The sequence below is a fragment of the Anticarsia gemmatalis genome, chromosome 15, assembly GCF_050436995.1.
Source record: "Anticarsia gemmatalis isolate Benzon Research Colony breed Stoneville strain chromosome 15, ilAntGemm2 primary, whole genome shotgun sequence".
Lineage (NCBI taxonomy): Eukaryota > Metazoa > Arthropoda > Insecta > Lepidoptera > Erebidae > Anticarsia > Anticarsia gemmatalis.
The window spans coordinates 6,684,034-6,706,456 of NC_134759.1; positions in this window are offsets into that span (position 1 = coordinate 6,684,034).

Below are 22,423 nucleotides of genomic sequence, written 5' to 3' on the forward strand. Positions count from 1 at the left end.
ACACTCGTATGCCTACTATTGCATAGATTTTAGATACCTCTGCTAGTTCAGGAAGTGCGTGGAAATACTTTTGTTATGTAGCGACAGATTAAAAGTTACTTTTATTTGAGTTATTTTACTAAAATTAAGCAAACACAGCACATCACAGTGGCTCATGTTTTATTTAACTAAAGTGCTATCAATCACAATTTGGTACATCCATATCCACACCAAACATTTAACGTACTCCATCAAATCACAATAAATATTGTCAAAACGGATTTACACAAAGTGCGTCTAAATTGACTGTCAATTAAACCGACGCAATCACCATTTGTTTGTATAAATACGAAGCGGATAAACAGCGGCCATTAAACTACTCTGGATAAAGTCAATGTAGTTTTCCAATTAACTTGTAAATGTACATACTCTGACATGACAATAAGCTTTTGAATTTCGCCTGATATTCGCAGCTACGGCGCGAATATTGAGACACGTTTAAACAATGGCTCGGACGTAATAAAAAATGCCCAATGCGTACTTATTTACTTAGTTTCCTTCCGTCGAAAATGATGGTAACTATTAGTTATTTCTTATTTTTGTATAGTTTAATAGCTTTCATGTAAGCTTTTGAAAATGAATTCAAACCATCTCTTAACTATTTCTTTGAATTTAAATATTTATTTGCAAATACGGCCACTTTATGATTTTCAAGACATCAATCGTATAAATATGCACATTGCACAAAGCATAATATAACCACGTAACTTTGAACAGCAAACGCAAATTGATGACTTACCTCAAGAATGTAACACAAAGTATGAGTTATTTGAATATTTACTTTGTATAAAACTTTTCTACAATATTTCTAGGCTTTATTAATGTATAGTTTGAATTTGAGTAGAGGATTAGCCGTGGTTTATAAAGTTACGAGCCTTGTTTTACGAGTTAGCGTACCAATTTATACAAGTTTTAATCAGCGTTTTCACATTTTGGGCAAACTGAAACTCAGATAACTGATCGTTGTATAATTTCTAATAGATCCTAGATTCATAGGCTTTTTACCAATCGTTGTTTTTATTTTTATCTTTCAAGTACATTCTGACTGACGAACTCGTGTTATCCAACTACCAATAAAGTTAGAAACTTGTTTTATGATGACTTTAGTAGAGTTTTTCCAACTTATATATCATACGTATTCACATTACATACATAATATCGCGGCTGTTATACCTGAAAGTGTAGGCAGAGGTATATGAAATACACTCACGTGTTACCATCAATAATGTTAGGTGAATATGCGTATAATACGAAAGGTTATTGGGAAATTCGCCCATAAATAGGTGAAAAAGACAGAAATACCTATCGTTTTAAATGAATAAATAATTTGATTTGATTTTAAAACATTTTTAAATACTTTGTAAGAGCTAAAACAAACGTAATTCTCAAACCATTAGTATTTATGAGTTTTTTTACTTACATTTAACTTTACCTGCGAAGCTTCAATGTCTATGGCGTGGATAGATTGGTCTACGTGGTCAAGCAATGTCGGACGTGGTCTGCCTTCAAATGCAGTTTCCCTTCAGAGACAAAACTCTTTATAGAAACCTCGGTGACAGTTCCAGTTGAACAAAACAATGTAGTATTATTAATTCGATTAGAAATACAGAATACACCTTTTTATTTTTAACTTATATATTTTGTTACCTTATAATCTCGAACAGTGGTATGTGTAAAACTTTTCGGTAAAGCTTATGTTTATACTGATTAGTTTTGGTTAGTAAAAGTCTGAAGTGTTCTGTGGTAATTGCTAATTTTGAACTTCTAGTAGAGTTCACTATGCATATCAAATACATTTCTAATAGAATGCATCAGCTTCTAAGCTAGTACAATTTAAAATCTATTTCTTTACAAAAGTCGACCTGTACAATAACAGGTACGTACAGAGGTTTGTACCTAGCTTCCTAGCCCCGTATATCCAGTAAAATCATTTGATACAGTAGATTTATGCAGATTTGTGGCATGCCGATTGAGAAATGCAAACAGTCTCGATCCGTCTCGATACATCACGGCGTGTGATAGAATTCAGCCCTGCATTGTAAGTACGTGTGTGCGATTGTACAGTTAGCTATGCATGAGCTAGAATTAAGCTTTGCTGAAATGACTTATTGGCTGTTAAGTTTGTAAAATTGTAAGGTTCTTGTCATTTGTTTTTAAAATGAACTGCTTAGTAATTGTTTTTTTCTTCGGCTGATTTATAGTTATTAAGTTGGTTTGAGCCAGCAAACTAACCGAGACAAAAACGAGTAACTTAATGAACAATCCGTATTTCGTAGTTTATTCACACCGTTAGTATTTCAACGCAATCTCAAGTCGAAACGCTGCTCGAATTCATAATTCCCATAAAACTCAGTTTAAAGTTGAAATTAAAACAGGATTAAGCCGTCGTCGTCGAGTTAGTTGCATTTGTTGCGACGCATCGTGCCACAGCTTCAGCCTTCGCATTTACATAAAGCTGCCTCGCTGGCACCACTCCCGCGAATTACCATAAGCGTTTAATTATTTTGTTTATCTGACCACTAAACTGCTTTGACTTCGTCGACATGGAACGAAGCCAGTGTGTTAATATTGCTCAAAGTGAACGTTTTTTTACAATTCCACCGCTTATGTTGGCACGGCGGAAACTACTCGATCTAAATAAACATAAAACTGACTTGCGTTTTGCATTCGGTTGGTTTAAAATTATGCTGTGAATAGAATTTGGTTTTGGTGTAATTGCATCGTTTGCATGTGTCGGTTCTACCCTCACATAACTCTTGCCACTTGCTCGGAACAACATAGAAGCTAAATTAAGATAAACTACCGCTACTGTTACGTGGACGTTATGGTTATCCTGATATCGCCATTCGGATTATGAAAATAATGATTTAGTAACGCTGCTCGGCAAAGATTTTTAAAGGTAGAAAATGCTTTTGGATACAAATATCTAGTTATCAAGGGTTTGTGACGTACGGCAATTCTATTGAATGATTCTTAAGGCACTGTAGTAAACACAAATAATCTAGATGCACTTTATCAAACAAACACTTAAAGATTCTCCCATTCTATCTTTTCCGTTCCCAGTCCTTAGGTAATCTCAAAGCATTTCAATGAATACCTGATTGGTTACCCGCGTACAGGTAAACGAAGTAGCTAGAGAAATTAAACACGTAATTCCAAAGAAACTTGATGTGGGTACCGTAATTAAGTTTACTGAGTCCACGTTTCCAGACAGAGGGGACATCTAACAAGATATATTCGCATATGGACGATGTATATATTGCAGTACGGAACATAATGCAGATTTATCGCAGGGGGAAAAGATTCTGCATCAGCCAATTGGCGGGATAATCCTTTACTTTTATGGATATTTAGATCTGACGTTATTGCTCACAACGATGTATTGGAATAAAGCTTAACAATGTTGTAGAAGTAGAATAATGTCACATTAAGTAGATAAAAATTCTGTAATGCTTTTGTTGCAAGAATATTCATAAACTGTTTTAGGCCTCAAAACTTTTGCGTATTGTTAATAAAACTACATTAAGATTTTCAATAGTACTCAGCAACTTAGCACCTCTTTATCGCACAAAAGCGAGAATAAAAAGCATTGTTGCTAGACTTTTAAAAAACCTGCGTCCATCTGTTATTCATGAGCCACAATAAAGATATACTGAGGTTTAAATCATTTTTAGTGTTTCTTATCACATAAACGCAACCCATTTTAGGATTGCTTATCTCGCCATCCGATTTTCTCGTCACCGCTCCTTTGTTCCACAAACTAAATCATTTACCTTTTCCCCCTAAATGTTGGAGGAAAACTGCGTTTGTTTCACAAAAGATTCCGCATGAGATGTGTGTTTGGAAAACATGTAACAAATACATAAAACATTGTTCGAATAATAGTTTCTTTTTCGTTGATATTTTCTGGCTTGTTAAGTTTTTGAGTGACTTGCAGTTTGTGTTAATATATATATTTAATGACTTTTACATCAAATTGACAAATAGTAATAACTTTAAATACAAAGTTGATGACATAAACAAAACTATTAACATTAATAATGAACATACAATATTTCTTAAACCTACTGATGCTATGGAGATATTTCAAATTATTAGAAATCTTAATAACACGAATACAGTAGGAGTAGATGACATAACCACCAAAGTACTTAAATGTTGTGCACAATACGTCTGTCAACCGCTGTGTTATTTAATCAATTTATCGTTTGAAGAAGGGACATTTCCAGATATTTTGAAAAAATCAATAGTGAAGCCACTTTACAAAAAAGGTGAAACGTCTAACATTAATAATTATAGGCCATTGACGCTGATTCCAATCATGTCAAAAATCTTTGAGAAAACTATGCTAAGCAGGCTTCAAGAATTCACGACAAGTTATGGTATACTGAAAGATGAACAATTTGGGTTTAGACAGAACAGTAGCACTATATTAGCATGTTTTAATTTGACTAAAATTGTCACCCAGGCTATAAATGATGGTTTATCAGTCGCAGCGATCTTCCTAGATATGAGCAAGGCGTTCGACTTTGTGGACCACAAATTGCTCTTGCACAAACTAGAACGATATGGGATAAGAGGTAAAGCAAACGATTGGTTAAAAAACTACCTAATTAATAGACAACAATGTGTAGAAATATCCAAAATACTTAACAAAGGTAAAAAAGTAGTATCTAGAAGTGCCTATCAGCAAAATAAATTTGGAGTGCCTCAGGGCAGTGTTTTGGGACCGTTCTTATTCCTCTTATACATTAATGATCTCCCAAATAGCACTTCCCATTAGACTATTTTGTTTGCAGATGACACAACCCTTATTGTAAAAAATGAGAACGCCAATAATTGTCAATTAGAGATAAATAAAGCAATAAACAACATAATACAATGGCTATATTCAAATAACTTACAAATTAATATGGAAAAGACAAAAATGATCCAATTTCAAACTTATAAAAGAAAACCATTGTCCTTAAATGTTAAATACAATAATACTGACATTGAAAAAGTAGCTAGTACTGTTTTCCTGGGTATAAAATTGGACCAGAATTGTGACTGGAAAACTCATGTAGACTATGTTTGTGACAAACTCGACAGATTTGTCTATGCATTGAGAAGATTAAGAGTGACGGTATCAACAGAAGCTGTTCTATGTGCATATCACGGATATGTTTCGTCCGTACTTTCATATGGTCTTTTATTGTGGGGAAATTCTGTTGATGTTATAAGAGCGTTTATAGTACAGAAAAAATGTGTGCGTGCAATCTGTGGAGCCTGGTATACAGATAGTTGTAGACCTTTATTTAAAAAGTACAATATTCTACCATTGCCTTGTATGTATATTAAAGAATTATGCCTATTTGTGAAACAACATCCAGAATACTTTGTTAAGCATATAAATATAACGAGAAGAAATGTAGCTCCTAGAAATAGGCATAAACTATGTGTACCTCTATGCAGGCTCGAATTACATAAAAGGAACTCGTATGTAAATGCCATAAAGGTATATAATAAATTACCAAATGCTTTTAAAGATTTACCTTTAATCATGTTTAAAAAACAGTTGACGCGGTGGTTAAGCGAAAGATGTTTTTACAGTCTCAATGAATATATGTCATACCGCGGAGATAATTTATGATAATGAGTATAGGTATACCTTTACATAATAAATAACGTTAATAATAAATAACTTAATTGACATTATAATATAAACATACATATTTCTAAAATTGACATATAAATACATAAATATATAATTTGACATAGGATACTATTATGATTGAGATTTAATTTAAATAACCTTAATTAGAGTACATTGTTTATTAATTCATTTAAACCAATATTTGCACACCATAATTGTAATGGTAGAATGTATAAGGGCCTGATTAGATTTAAGATCATACTATGTAAACCTACATTCTGGCAAATAAAAACTTTGACTTTGACTTTGTTTGACGGACTGTGTACTCGTTTAATATGTTATTGAGTCGGCTGATGTGTATCAAGTAGAAAATTTTCAAAGAATAAATAGCATAAGCTTCTTGGAATAGTGTGAAACTACATAATTTACAGGAATATAACTCTTTATATCTATTTTGTTATACGATGATAGCTAAACTTCATTTAGCGCGCAGATCTTATAATTACAGATTGGTTTCCGAATTATTAGATCGAAAACACGATACACTTTATCTCAATCGTACAGAATCTCTTCTACTTTACATAATCGCATCTATATCTTTAAGATAGAGTTCACTATCGCCTGGGAAGTATTAACAGTATTTTTAGTACTAAAAATAGCTAGGAAACCGACCAAATCTAACCGCACCTCAACCCTACACAAAATTTAAGTACAAAAAACTTTATCTCCATCCAACCGGCGCGGAGCACTCATTCCGCAAGGCCCTACTAAACTTATACTTGACCGCCTTTACCCTTACCGATCAATATCACCATTTAGTTTATTAAGCACAATATATATTTGCCTACATTTGCGAATGGTTTCCATATAAAAATTCACTAAACAAAAACGTATGTCTATTTTATTGCTTCATACGCGCACGTTCGTATTTTACTAAGGTATTCTTTTATGATAAATATCGTTTTCATATAAAAATATTTTCTGGGCGCAGGAATGGTAATATTTTTTCTGAGAGCATCGAGTGAGATGATGCAGTTTATTTATGGTATTTCGGGAGGTATTCTGTTCCCCCCAAGTTATTTTCAATGAACACATGTGAGTGTCCCGCTACGTATCAAGTATCTACCTCTTCCATACAGACCAATTACGAGGAACTGCGGGAGAGAAAGCAATTTTTTGTTATTTTATAACATTACTAAACCTACCAAGTAATATCAACGAAATAATAAAAAAACTCGTTTTTAATAAAGCTAAGCTATCAGCATAACAATATACCACTATTAAGGAGCACAAAACCTTGTCTATCGGAAAAATTTTAAAACCGAAACCAAAAGCTATTAAAACAAACTAGGTCACAATGTTAGCTCTAGGATCCAAAGCCACAAAGCGGCGCGGTACATAATTGATAAGTCAGAAACCGCCGGATTCAATTAAAAAAAGCCTTAAACCACTGTTAAACTTGTTTAACGAACAGCTCTCTACAATTTTTGGACTAACGAGTCAACATTTGTTTTGAAGCTAAAATTAATTTGTTTAGCGGGTGCGTGAACCCACTCACTTGTATTATACAGAGCACAGAGACAAAGAAACGTGATATGGGTCTCTTAATGGCTAGCACAAAGGATCGCCTCACATGTGCAAATTGCCCCGTTCGCTAATTAGTTACATAGTCCTGTCTGCGATAACTTAACACGGACCTATGTCGGCCTTTTGATTACTTTTAACTTGTATTATGTTGACAAATGATACGTCGACCATCGCACGACTTGACAACATGGATGAACTGCCAAACGATATTATTAGGCGCTTAAAAATAAAAAGCCCGTCTATATATTGTTTCTTAGCATTTATTAGGTAAATACTTCCAACGCTAATTTAATAGTAGTTTGAAATCCTTTCATGATTTTTTGCTTATTTATAATGACTAGCGAACAAAATAGCGTCATGTAACAAAATTACTAAAACCTTTTACAGTGAAAAGGCATAAGTGCCATATGCATCGAGCTGATATGAACCCTTTTCAAGTCAGGAACCATAAACACCACTTAATAACAGGTGTTACGGAACTCCATAAAACCATTAACATATCATTATAAATTCTTTTAAAACCATTTTGGTAATAAACAAAATATTCTAGAGTACTTTGTGTGGGAATTACCGTCATATGCGACATTATAGCTCATTAATGCGTTAAACTCTCAAAATAAAATATAACTTCAACAAACGTTATAGGGACACCTATCTGTCGTTGATAGGTATTCCTAATGAACTTCAGTTACTAATAACTATCGATAATATTAAACTCTTTACTAATTAGGTTTCATCAGAATTTCAACGCTCATGAGCAAAAAGCGTCGTAACAAATTTCGCTTAAATGCGACCACATTTCTCAGAGTAACACATTATACCGTGGTAGTACTAACATATGTAGGTTCCAGTGATTCCACTCGGGATCGTAGCCACTAGCTACCTACTATATTTTATAGTAATAGCTCCAGGAAAGTAAGGCTACAAGCACATTACTTCTTTTGATCACACTCGGTACGTGTTTGGCCCAAGCTCTCTAAACTAGGCAATATCACTATATTGCTTTCTACAACCCACACTTTTAGATTAAAAGACTCAATGTGACTTGAGCCTTAGTGATATTTCTAGCAACAATGTAGTAGCTGGTAAAAGTAAATCTGCCGGTCCGAATCCCAAATATTTACCTGCTTACTATACGCACGAAATGATTTCGCGTACCCTCATCAATCAGCTCGCGATGAAACGGATAATCATAATTTATACAACAGGGCTTCTATTCAAGAACCTATGTTTATTTTTCTAGTTCGTATTTACCTGATGCAAATTTTCATTGTAATGTAAGCAGCAGAAATTTAATTAACTTTCACTTCAAAGCCCTGTTAAAGGTCAATGAGCGCTCGGGAGAATTCGCCGTTTTGTGTAAAAAGGGCCAACTCCAAAGTCATTTCCGACCCGACTTGAGCATTTTATAGCAACATTCTGGTCTTTATTATGACGTTAAATTGCTTAATTGAAGGATATATTAATATAACTGAAGGAGGATGCTACGAGTATTATTATTTTAAACTTCATCATGCAAATTGAATTACGAGTGCGTTTTGAATTACGGCTAGGGACGAGGGTTTCAGCCGCCATTACTACTTAAGAGGCAATCATATCTCTCCTAACTTTACAAGGCTGCAATTGAATCCGCCGTTCCTCGCACAGATTGTACCGCGAAAAAACATCTTGTTCAATATTGGCACGGATTATAGGTTATTAACATATCCAAGCATCTTATGGAGCAAGATTTTATTCATCAAGTATTATGTAGGCAGAAGGTTCCACACATCAAGTCATACGCTCCATATATTGGGCTTTTCACAAACATTTTATGTTAATCACGGCTGGTCGGAGATCCGCAAAAAATGTACCCACGACACTCATGTCGGCCAAGGGAACTGCGTCCGCTATTCACATGCAAATTGGAGTGAAGGACCGATTTTTTGTCGAATAGACATCGCCCCAGTCAGGATTAAAGTGGATTACAGTACCTAGAGGTAGATAACAAAAAGATACGAACATAAATCCTGGAGTACATTTTACGGCATTTATAAAGGGGTAATAAAAGGGCTTTAGCACTTTTCAAGATAATCATAAAACATAACAACGATAAACCCTTCCGCGCCCTGTACTGAGGAATTATACGATTAAAAAATGATGTAGTTCATGAATATGGAATGCCGAACTTGTCTGTTCTGCCCTTCTGATTATATTATTTTGGAAGTTTTGATGAATGGTCGTTTCACGTTCAATCTCTATATTATACCTATAAGAGTTAAATCTTAACATACTGTGGTCAAATGTTAGTTGAACGTAGAGGTTATTTGAATGACCGACATTACTGTATAGACAAATAGCCAAACAAATTTGAAATGAAAATTAAAGATAAATATTTTGAATACATAATTACAAATTAGATAGGCAATACAAATTGTACAATTATTTTCAACATATCTATGTTTATTCGCAGCAACCTAGAATTTGTAAACTACACGAATAAACTCTTATCTTGTTAAAATATTACAAGAACGTGATGATATCATAATAATTTTATGATTTTGAAGCGTTTGGATGTAAAACTTTTTAACTCTTATCTTACAAATAACCCCTTTCCACTTTTCAATAAAGCTGTTCTGTAATATTGCTTTAATAATACAAACTGAGAGAGTGAAGAAACTCAGAACTTTATAAAACACTTCAACTATTTTTTAATATAACGAAGTGTTATTCCCACAGAATTTCATTAAAACTAAGTATTCAGTATCCGTGTTCAAGTTACAACACAATTTCTTGCCGTATGCACGAAACATGCGTCGGGTACATTTTAAACATTTTAATATACTTTTGTAAGGACTCTTAGAGACAGCATTTCGTAAAGTTATGTAAGATCTTCAGTGGAAAATATGGAGATTGTTGTCTGTTAAAAACGACTCAGAAAGCACTGAAGATAATAATATATTAGAGCTCACGATGATGTAATGAAGAATCTAGAACACTGAAACACAAGGATTTGAATGTATCTAATTTTATAAGACTGTTTTTTTAGAATTCTAGATTGCTTTATACGCATAATATTTCGTCGAAAATCGTATTCGTTGCCTTGAATTCAAAGAGTATTATTATTACTGTAAAATGTTAAACCAAATATAAAAAAAAAACTTCAATCACTTTTTAACATATTCTAAAAGGTTTTTAGAAATCCGATAAAACTTTAAGACTTTACTTGGAAACAAAACATAACTCAAATGAACAAAAATACATGCCTGACACTAAACCAATTATGTAATCAAGATACTAATTGTTATAATAAGTTTATTAGTTAACACCTGAGTCGTAGCTTTAAGTCTTGCACAAACACGCAACTTGCTGAACTGTGCCACGGAACTAGCTTCTATTTGTTCACAAATAACTACACGTACATGTAGAAACACATGCGACAAATTCTCAGCAAATAACTATTATGGGAGTGTACTCGTGGAATTAAATGGCTTGTCTACATTATGTTATGGATACTCATAGATTTGATGTTGGACTGAACCAATTGAATTGAATTACAGGAATATTGGAGAGTTTAGTACTGCGGTCGATTATTTCCGTTTTGACGCTTCAGGTTAGCAGAATATAAGCTTGTTGTTTTCCATTAACATACGGCAATTTTGATTCATATAGGTATATTTAAGATGGACATGATAATTTTAAATAGTTCTTAGCTGAGACTTAACCTGTATTTAGTAACTTATGCGACAAAAATGTAATGCGATTTTCAGATAGAAAAGGAGCATTTAAGTACCGAAAAATTTGTATGACAATGTTCTCATTATAAAATCGGGGGACTTAAAGAGGATTTCGTGCGTTAAAAAATTCCCGGCGTTATAATTAAGTTGGCTCGGTGAACAAAGCAGACAATGTCCAGAGTAACACACGTGTATGTACACAGTACGCAGCCAGTAATATAACTCACGAAATTAAATGCATGCGTTGACTTTTACGATCCCGCCGGGACCGGAAAGTCATTCCGCTTATCCTGTTCCGCCAACCACTTCATTTGGGAGGCTTCCGCTCCTCTAGGTGTTTTTTCGGTAAGCTGAATTTTGATAGAGGATTACACTCGACCTTTTGTTTTTTTACCGGCAAGATAAAGAAACACGCCCCTTGGAATAATATTCGCTGATGGATTTCAGGTGAACCATTTAAATGTGTCATTTTTGTGATAAACGATCTATTTTAACAAAGATTTTATGTTCGCACAAGTTTTTATGTTCCATTAACTACGCTTGAAAACACTTCGACGTCCTCAAAAATTGTACCGAATAATTTTATCAGACTGGAAAGTTTTCTTGGTTGTAAAGATGAAGGAGCTTCTTCGGTAAATTGTAAAGAAATTCTTCATAGCAGACAAGCCTAGCATCTGTTTATATAGATCGCATCTTGCATAATTAATGGAGAACTTTAATTCGTGTTGAGGAAAATTTCGCCAAGCAAACTCAAACATGGACAAAACAAATTTAAATGAAAGTTAAATAGCCACTAATTAAACTGGCTGTCGTCCGTGCCTCGCGTCGACGCTATGCCCTCGCCTGACAAACACTACTCGTACTAAATTCGTTGTTATGTTCAACTAGTTTCATGTAAGCCTGACTTTTGCGATTAGACAAAACATTATGTTTGAATTGAGTGAAATTAGTTAGGAGTTTATTTTGCTACTACTATAAATAAGTTCTTTTTATTCCGAAGGAATTGTTGTAATCATGGTAATGCTTTTTTAGAATAGAATTGTGACTTTGAGAATCGTTTATAAAGTTAAGTAAGTTACACCACACGGAAATATCCTCACTCATACGATAATTTCATTCAAAGTTGACAATAATTTGGTTGAAACAATGCACGACTGATAAACTATCATCATATTCTACGTTCCCTTTCATCCCGGACAGAATTCTAATTAATGTAAATGAAGCTAATGTCTTTATTCAAGTTTGTATTCAAGAAGGGGACGTATATTGCAGCGACCGTTACGCTATGGACTTGTCAGTATTTATGCAAAATTGAGACCTGCTGCGGAAACTATTTCCTTTTCTTTGTACTATACTATGGACGTTTAAAGTTTTGCTACTCGAATAAAAGTATGGGAAATGTTAAATTAGTGTGACATTTCAATATTGTGTGCATATAGTTTGCAAAATCACTAAGCGTAACTTTTTGACTTTACTTGACGATTTTTCAATGAGAATCTGGTACCAAAACAAACGCAATTGTTGGCTATTTAGACTCTATTATGTATTTGTATAAATAATATCAAAATCGTTTATAAATATTTGTTTGTAACTTTCAATAACACAATCAATTTACCTTTAAGTCTAAACGTTCTATTCTAGAAATAAATTGAGACTTTTAAGCTTCGCTCTCGTACAGAAGTGGAGCATTTCTTGAAACTAAATAATTGTTCTATGAAAGTATTTTCTGTACCTTCCAGTAACTGATCTTAAGAATAAAAGACAAAAGGTTGAGATCTTTGACTAGACAACGATTGTTGAGGTGCTTCAATAAACAGAATTAATTTCGTTTGTGCGGTTTATCATTCTGCTAAGCATATTGAACACTGTGTTCTATAAAGTGACTTTAGCTAAACTGTCTAGTTGAAATAACTTTCAGTGGGTATATTTATTTTTTAATATATACTAACGTGTTACATAAAAATATCTATTTCGTTAACTTTACTCTAGCAATTGCCAATAAAATACTAAAGATAGAGAATACAATTTTTTATCATAACACAACAAAAACCAATTAATCGTATCATCGAACAGCAATCGTTCAAGCCTCGACTGAGAAAATCTACCACACTTTAGTAGTACATTTTGAGTTACCAAAACAATTGACAAATGCTTAGCATATTGACTTAATCGCAAACACAGCGGCTTTAAAGACGTTCTTGTATAAGAATGAGTTATTGCGTTGACTGTCGACACAAGGCACACTAATAAAAGCCTAATATTGAATTATTTGTGAAACAAAAAACCGAGTGAATTGAATCGTTGAACAGCAATACTTCAAGCCTCAACTGGGAGGATCTACCACACTTTGAGTTACCAAAACAATTGACAGACGCCCAGCGTATTGACTCAATCGCAAACAACGGTTTTAAAGACGTTCTTGTATCGGAGTGAGTTATTGCGTTGTCTGTCGACACAAGGCACACTAATAAAAGCCTAACGCGCCAATAAGCGCGTGTCGAAACGCCTTCCGCTATTCAAATAGCAGAGACATGTACCATGACTTCGCGTTAAGGGGCTGTCGCTGTTACTAACATATTGACGAGATTATTTTGTGGGTAACTGCTTAAAGGTTATAAAGAGGTTCACCTAATAAAGCTTAGTTTATATTTCCGTAATATTATTTTTGTAAATCTTATATATCTAAAAGTATATCTTTAACATATTTTTTGAAGGCATGCAATGTCCTTATCCGCACTTGGCCAGCGTGTTATACGCAAGACGTCGCCTCCCCCTCAATATTTTTACTTAATGTTGAAGCAGTACTACTTAATGTAGAAGCACAAACTAATAAATAGAAATGTAACGAAACACCCCCAAAGTCGCAACCACCAACATATGCATGCATAATAATATGTCCTATCTACAACAGATACTTCGGGGTGTAATTTCTTTGATTCAGATTAAATGCAGTGCGCTGGCGCAGGTTTCTTTTAGGCTCAAGCGAAATTAACCAGGCACTTGAGTCTATCTTCTTTTTAATTATTGTATTATAGAACATTCCATCACTGCAAAATTCATTAAACTACTGACTAATAGAAACTCCTTGAAAGTTTCAAACTAACTATTTGAAAATTATCCACAATATCTTATTTCAGTAGATGTTACGTATACGGAAGTTCTATATCGATTGAATTTGTAAAAAGCTTAGAGTAAATACGAAGGAAGGAGAGTTGCGACATAATTTAGAAGATAATGTCCAACAACAAAATAAATCTAACCTTTTTCAGTATGTTACATCTGGCAGCCGGAAAATTACTGCACGGACTATTATATGACTGTATATTCTTTGCAATTGACTTTTATATAGGCGAAATATATTATTGTAAAAGGAAAATTAATAAATATTAAACACATTCTTGACCTTCACAAATTTATCCCCTAAAACATTTGATTTCTCATGTTATCAAATTTCATCTCAATTTATCCAGTCATTTAGTTGCAATAGTATAATAGCTCGATTCTCTACCAATTTCGACTACCGACAACCGACTAGCTATCGAAATTTTGACATTTAGAATGTTCTGCCAAAATGTTTCCTACAACACCCGTCAGAGGCGCTGATCAGATTTTCATACAAAATTTCTCGATGACAGGTCGGTTGTCGGTAGTCGATAGTAGTAGAGAATCGAGGTACAGGCCGACTTCCTTTTACTTCAAAAAACCTAGTATTGACGACTGTTTGTTTTGTTTGTCGTATGGTTAGTGGTCAACCTAGTGTCAAAGTTGTTCAAGCCGCCCGAGAGGCCTTTGACGTGGCTTAACGACTGTTATCTTAGTAGACAACAACCGGGACCGACTTTTAACGTGCCGTCCGAAGCACGGAGACGCCCAGTTCAAATACCACTATGCGGTCACCCATCTATGGAATGACCGCGCCAATGGTTTGCTTAACCCACTGACCGTTTACGGACCGGTGAGCGCAACTGGCTATGGGCGCCTCGTATTGACGACTAAGAAAAATATTTAAAAATCACAATTTCTCGGCGACCAATGTTCGAAGAGCTTGTGTCAAATGTTGGTGGTCATAAACAGAGGAACAAATCAACAATAACAAAATGTCTGCAAGCTAATAGTCATCTATCAGGCACTGTGCCAAATGAGCCTACAAAATACTAACTACTAACTAGACTTTCATCTGTATAATATTTCTAATAACAAGCGTTTATTTTACTTTGATTTTATGTTTACTACAAATCTATATCTTAATAGTAATATTCGCAATAATTGGAGAAATTCAGATAGTAATTGCTTCTTTGTCGTTACATCGCAAACAGTTTCGATAAAATTAAACCACAAACATCTATATCGCTCTATATTTCTAGGCCAATGAACTACTAATGATGTGTCTTTTCAAGTAAATTTGTCCAGGTTGTTGGTCTATTTAGTAAAAGGCAACTGTCATATGACAAAAATAATACTTATCAATATGAACAAAAAAATCTTGGTGACAATTTGTGGACATTTATTTACATATTGATGTCATGGTTCGACATCAAATACAACTAAATTAGTTGTATAAAATACCCGATTACAGTGTCACTAAAACTTAACAACAAGGACTTAATTTAGACTCAGATTAACAAACTAACCATAACGTCTTGAAGACAGAAAAAAACAAAACGTTATTATCTATACTAATATTATAAAGCTGGAGAGTTTGTTTATTTGTTTGTTTGTTTGAACGCGCTAATCTCAGGAACTACTGGTCCGATTTTAAAAAATCTTTCAGTGTTAGATAGCCCATTTATCAAGGAAGGCTATATATCATCACGCTACGACCAATAGGAGCAGAGTACCAGTGAAAAATGTTACAAAAACGGGGAAAATTATGTCTCTCTTATGTGACGCAAGCGAAATTGCGTGGGTCAGCTAGTAAATACTAAAACCAAAATCAAACAACAGAAATCGACTATCACAAATCGTAAATAGATTTATTTTCCTTTACTTTGTTAAAATATGATTAGTGTGGATACGTCAGTAGTAATGGATGTATTCAAGGGTTATTGACGTGTTTGTTGCAGATGATAAATCAGCGTAATGGAGCGTGGATAAGCTCAACATCTATTAGTTCACCGTGGACTATACATATACTCTGTAGTACATTGTGTTATGAGCGATTTAAAACTTATTTCGTCTGTAAAAATTATAGTCGAACCGGTTATAATTAAATTAATGTGCGTTTGAATTTGAACGAGATCATTACTAATAACGAATCTATACTAATATTATAAAGCTGAAGAGTTTGTTTGCTTGTTTGTTTGACCGCGCTAATCTCAGGAACTACTGGTCCGATTTGAAAAAATATTTCCGTATTAGATAGCCCACTTATCGAATAAGGCTATAGGGTATATATCATTACGCTAGTACCAGTGAAAAATGTTACAAAAACGGGGAATATTGAAATTATGAACCATTATCTCTTATGTGACGCAAGCGAGGTTGCGCGGGTCAGCTAGTTAAATATATTTGGAGCTTTTTTATTACTTAATTTAGTTGATAGTTATTTAAATATTTTTTTCTTCTAAATGAAGAATTTGGATCCATATTCTTCTAGCAATATTATAACAAATTAAAGCTCGCACAATAAAACATGATGAATTTGTGCCAAGAAAATGTCTTCCGTTTTTCGGTAAAAGTACAATTATCACCAAATATTTCCTTCTGAGAACTCCCAAAAGAGCTATTACGTAGCAGATATAAAACAACACTCAAATAAACAGCGTCTAGATGGAATCTACAGGAAAACCATTTCTAGGAACACTTTGTATAAATATAGTAATAATATACGAGTACTCTCGGTAATAAAACCCAAGAACATAAAATAAAATACATATTACATGTTAATAGACATTAGCAAGATGCTTATAATACAATGTTTATTTTAGTCAAAGAATAATATTTATCATTTAATGACTCATAAGACATCATACGCTTACATTTTACGTAAAAGTACTCACTGCATTAAGTAGTTACGATATCATACCAGTTTCAAACTACAATGCAACCTCTGCAAGTTTCGGATTCAAATTATGTATGTATTTCTTTACCAAAGTTTAATATAAAATCTATTGCATTAGACATGTTTAACATTTAAATACTTGGTGTAATTAAGAATTCGCAATCAGAGACTCAAAATACACATTCACAACAAAGCCTTCAGTAACTTACAGTCCAATTCACCCCAAAATTCAGCACCTGTCTGCCATTTAAACCGTACATCGCGCCTAAGTGCATGGAACCCTTTTAACTAGATGTTTAACTGGATTTACACAGGGAATGAGATTGAAACGTACTCAAAGCCTTCTCAGAGTCGCAGCTACGTTTGCCCACCGCATGCATTTCACGACAATATTCTCGTCTGTGACGTCACCTTAGCTTGGCTTTATCAACGACAGTTTAACAAAAGATAGTGCCTGTGTTAGCACACTGTCTCCCTCTGTAGTGTAATACGCACTCCATTTGTTTCGACAATGGGATATAGCGGTGTTACAGTGTTGTCTCGTTGCCGCGTGTGAAATGTCTTTGTTGAATTATTCAACGTCTTTTATGTATGTGTGTTTTGTGTTTTATAAGTTCACACTTGATTTTTGTCGCTTGCGAACACATTCTTTTGTTGGCGAAACTTTTATCTGCGGTGTTACTTTTCTTCAATTTAATTTCGTATTATATTGAAATGACTTATTATCCCAGAGTTAAAATGCGAGTAACAAAGAACTGAATAAGTAACATACCTTAATTTTTATACAAAACTGTAAGAATAATGTTTTTCTAAGGCTTTTTCGCAAAAAACATTATTCTTAAAGTTTGATCTCTGTACTCAAACTAACACTTAAGCCTCTCAAATCGTCTATTTCAGGCAAATTCACGTCTAAGTAGTTTTCAAGCGCACATCGATCAGTTGGAACATGTGAAAGGCCTGTCCAAACGTCAGTTTTCGTCCGTGTTACTTTGCCTTTACACCGTGATTTGCTTCCACTTGTATACGTACACTCGTTTTTCGACTTTGACGATCGATCCGTGAATATTGACTTACCTACAACGTGAAATCGTATTTGAGTTTATACGTTAAATATAGTCTAGGAGCAGGGATTATGTTAAGTAAAAGTAAATATCGAGTAAGTACCTTACACTAGGATAAAACGTATAAAAAGATAATTACATTTGCTGTCTTGATTCTTAGTAAGTAATAATAGAAACTGGTGGTGAGGTTCCCAGAACTATTCCCTGGTTGAGCGACTTTGTTACTGTTCCTATCAGAAATATTCTCAAACAATTTTTTTGAAAAATATTTTCAAAAGCACGGTACATTTTCTGCTCTACATTTTACTTAGAATTTTTTACACTTGTTAAAATGAGAGTCGTGTTTTAAAGCAGAATTCTTCACAACTTCAAGGAGAGTTCAAGTATCCCTCTCAAACTATGATTATATTATAATACAAAATTGAAGCGAAGTATTTTTACGAGAATTTCATAACTGACGCTGAATCGCGACGGAGTCAAGCAACTCTTGAATAACTTATACTTTATCTCACGAATAATTTATTCAAAAATCACAGCTGTTTCATGCTAATATTTATATGTGCCACTCATCTTTATATGAATATTACTTGAACATTAATAAAACGTTTTGGATTCGAATAAAATGTACTAATTTTTTCGCTTTGCTTGGATTGGTTGAAAATGTTTACAAAAATATGTATGAAGTTTATTTATTTTACTTGTTTTAGTTCACTCTTTCCAAAAACATTTTTGTTTTTAATATTTTTTGTTGTTTTCTTACTTTAGTAGTTGGGTACCTACTAAGAGCATACAAAGTAGGTTTTGTATAAGTATTAGAGTGAATACTTCAAGCCACACAAAGGCTCTCCAATGTTAAAAGTCGTGCATAACAATAACGGAGGTTCAACTTTTTACGACCTTCTATAGAAGTATAGAATTGCTTCAACGCTCAATAAGTGGCCGTCAATTTATATTATTTTTCTTCTAACTTTTGTCCGTTCATCAGATGCAAACTGATAGTTCATTAGTAAAATATGCCTACTGACATTTTACATTAAGGCAAATTTTTTGATTTATTTGAACTAATTGATGTTAATGATGATATGGACGCATATAAGTAGAATATATGCCTTCAGATAAGCGTCTTCAGAGGGCTTGTACAAATTGGCACTTGCCAATCGTAAAGCTACGCAAAATGCCTTTTCTTGTTTGACCTCGCAAATAAAAGAAGTACCAACGAATTTGGCAAAATGACTTTTTTATACAATTCCGGACTTACAAGAAGCAGAATAAAATCTCTTCTTTCTTCTTCTCTTAAGGTTTTTTTTTTGGCACATACCATCAGATGAGATGTGAAAAAAAATCTAATCTACTATTGGATAAATAGTTAAAAAATACCCCCAGATTTGCCAAAATAGTAATGAAAACAGTAGTTCAATGTATATTGTAACAGGATTACATGGAAATTGCGGTGCAGCGAACTCAAAGTGAAAACGGAACGGTTCAAATAACTCACCGGAATATCAACAAAGCGATGAATTCTAACTACAGATAAATGCGCGAGTTTGTCTGTCGGTCAACTTAAAACAAAACTATTGGAATGAATTAAATTTATAAAATTGGTTACTAGGAATTGACTCGTAAATACCTAAATAAATATGACTTTGTTGTATAAACAGTAAAATATTACATAGTAATAAATATTTATAGTAATTTATAATAAAAATTATACCAATTTGAAATGCAGTATTTTAAGCGGTAAGGAGACCTTTCCATTTTCCTTCTAAAAAAAAATTATGAGTTACTAACAGTGCATTACTTGATCTTTCAGGAAATATATTATTATGTAATGTCCTAACATATTTAAATGCACAAGCTTAGGAAGAACTACTTACTTAGTCATAGAGACTCACGCCTCTTTTGCTGAAAGTTTAGTACAGCGTATTTGTATCGTTGCTTCAATGAAAAGCGGAGTATAGCTATATCTCATATTGTAAAATGTAAGTACATGTGTAAGCGAGACCAAAATCCGCGTAACATTCAGTATTTGTGTGAGACGATCATAACACAGTGCATTGCGGGCAGGCCGTATTTCCCGAGGGCACAGTACGCATTGATTAGAAGGGACATTGTTGCCAATCTGGCCTAAACAAGTCATGATTGCGTGCTCCGGACGTGCTCCAACTGTATGAAACATATATTGACTTTAAATGGGGTTACCACTGAATGTGGTCATGTGCTTTTATTTTACCTGCCTCTTGGGACAACCGTATGGCCAATGTTGGCCGAAAGCTGGACATTAAAATGAATTTTACACACGTAGGTTTACAAAATGTATTATTATGGGCCAGTTTTTACATGCAACCGCAATTACAGCGAAAATGGGCTGGAGTAAAATGTAAGGCATCGAATTACCGCAGAACACGGTGAGTTGCGAGTTCATTTGTAACCAACTTCAAAAAGATTAAAATAAAAGTACGAGCTACTTTTAAACCGGGCAATTGTAGTAACTTGAGTACAAGTTATGAACCTTCGATCCTTGTCACCTTGTAGCGACATTTTATACTGTTTTAGAACAAGATACATTTGGTTCGGAGAAAGTCCTCTTATATTTGTCAGTATTATAGAGTGTTCTCTCCGAGTATCATATCCTATAAGTAGCCAAACAAATTCCTTTTAGAAACAATTCAATAAAAATAATCAAGAACCCATATCTTTGTCATGTAACACGTTTACAAATCTCTCCTTTGATTGTCCGCAGTCGGCTAATTAATAGTTGGGTCGTTATTGGTTCAGTATTAGGTCCGGCGATGACTATTCAAGCATCATGTGTACTAACAACACGAATAATTATGTACAGTACATAGTACACATGTTGCAGAATTAAACGAAGCAACAATGGCCTTGCTACTATATTATTTAATAGTTACGGCTATTGTTTGAATGTGTTAAATGTTTACGTTATATTTTATGTTTATATTCCCTTGACGTGTATATTTGTGCAGTACTAGTAGTATTTAATACTCTTCTGAACGTTGTACAAACACAAAATTACATCGTTATTGATAAACTGTTGATACAACACCAATTGTAACATTCTATTGGGTCGGGGAAAAAGTCTTTTCGCATTATAGTATGTATGAACTTGTAATAAAATCTCTTTGGCTTCAAGAATCACAAATGAGTACACGGTTCATTAGGTTTCTTTCAGTGAGCTCGTGAGGTACCCAAATATCGAGCTATTTTGTGTAGAGATAAGATTTTATTACAAGTTCATACATACTATAATGCGATAAGACTTTTTCCCCGACCTAATATGTACACAGTTATGCAACAAGTTTATCTTTTACTTTGTTTCTTTGGAAATAGTTCTCAAACTCTCTTCCCGAAAAGAGAAATTCTATGGATTGAAATATTTTGTTTACTATACACGCAATACGAAAACACTTCAATTGTATTAATATCATTTATATTAGTACCTGGCTGGTATAAACAATAGCCTGTCCAAACAATCAAACAATTGTTCTGTACCACACAATAAGCAAGAAGTCACAGCGTCCTGAAAGAATATTAGCTATAAATTATTTTATAAAAACTATTTATTGCGTGTTATACACACAAAGAATGAATTTCTAAAATGCAGAGAAATTCAGTTCACATACAAAATAAAATCTGTTAACATAATAATATTTGAATACGCAACCATTTGCAACAATATAATATAACAATGTAATGTAGTTTTACCTATTTACATTATTCACAAGTGTACGCGGAAAACAGTGTTAGAAATGACTCACAAGTCACAACAGTATATTGTGAAGATAGTCTTTATGACCACTTCCCGCGAGTGTCGTACAAACGAGTAGACAAAAAATATATGTACTACAATAAATATACCTGCAGTTCCCTTTTATTTTCTTAAAATATACTCTTGGGGAGTTAAGTTATGTAAATTAAAAAATTGTTATAAAATTCACTAGGTTTCAACGTTTCTAGATACAAAAGCTAGATACAAATATAAAAATAGGCAATGCTAAATTGCCTGTCAGTTGTATGACTTCTTTAAGTATATATATACACTAACAGTAATTCAATTTGAGTTAATTGAACGAATCAAGCAAGAGCCCGAAATGAAATTTCTTTAAATTACCGTTGCATTGATGAACTTATCAAACTTTAATTTTCTGCAAGATATAAACCCGAAATTCCTACGAATATGAAGCATAAATGTTAACCGAATATTGTAGTATATCAATATCCTTTCCTTAAACGCATTTCCTCTAAACCACATCCAAAATCTTATTCGATGAACACAGATTCACGACTTACATCGATACTCAATACACGAACACCTTTTCAACAGCTAAACTCGAGAACAATATCCACGTACGAATTGGCATCGACT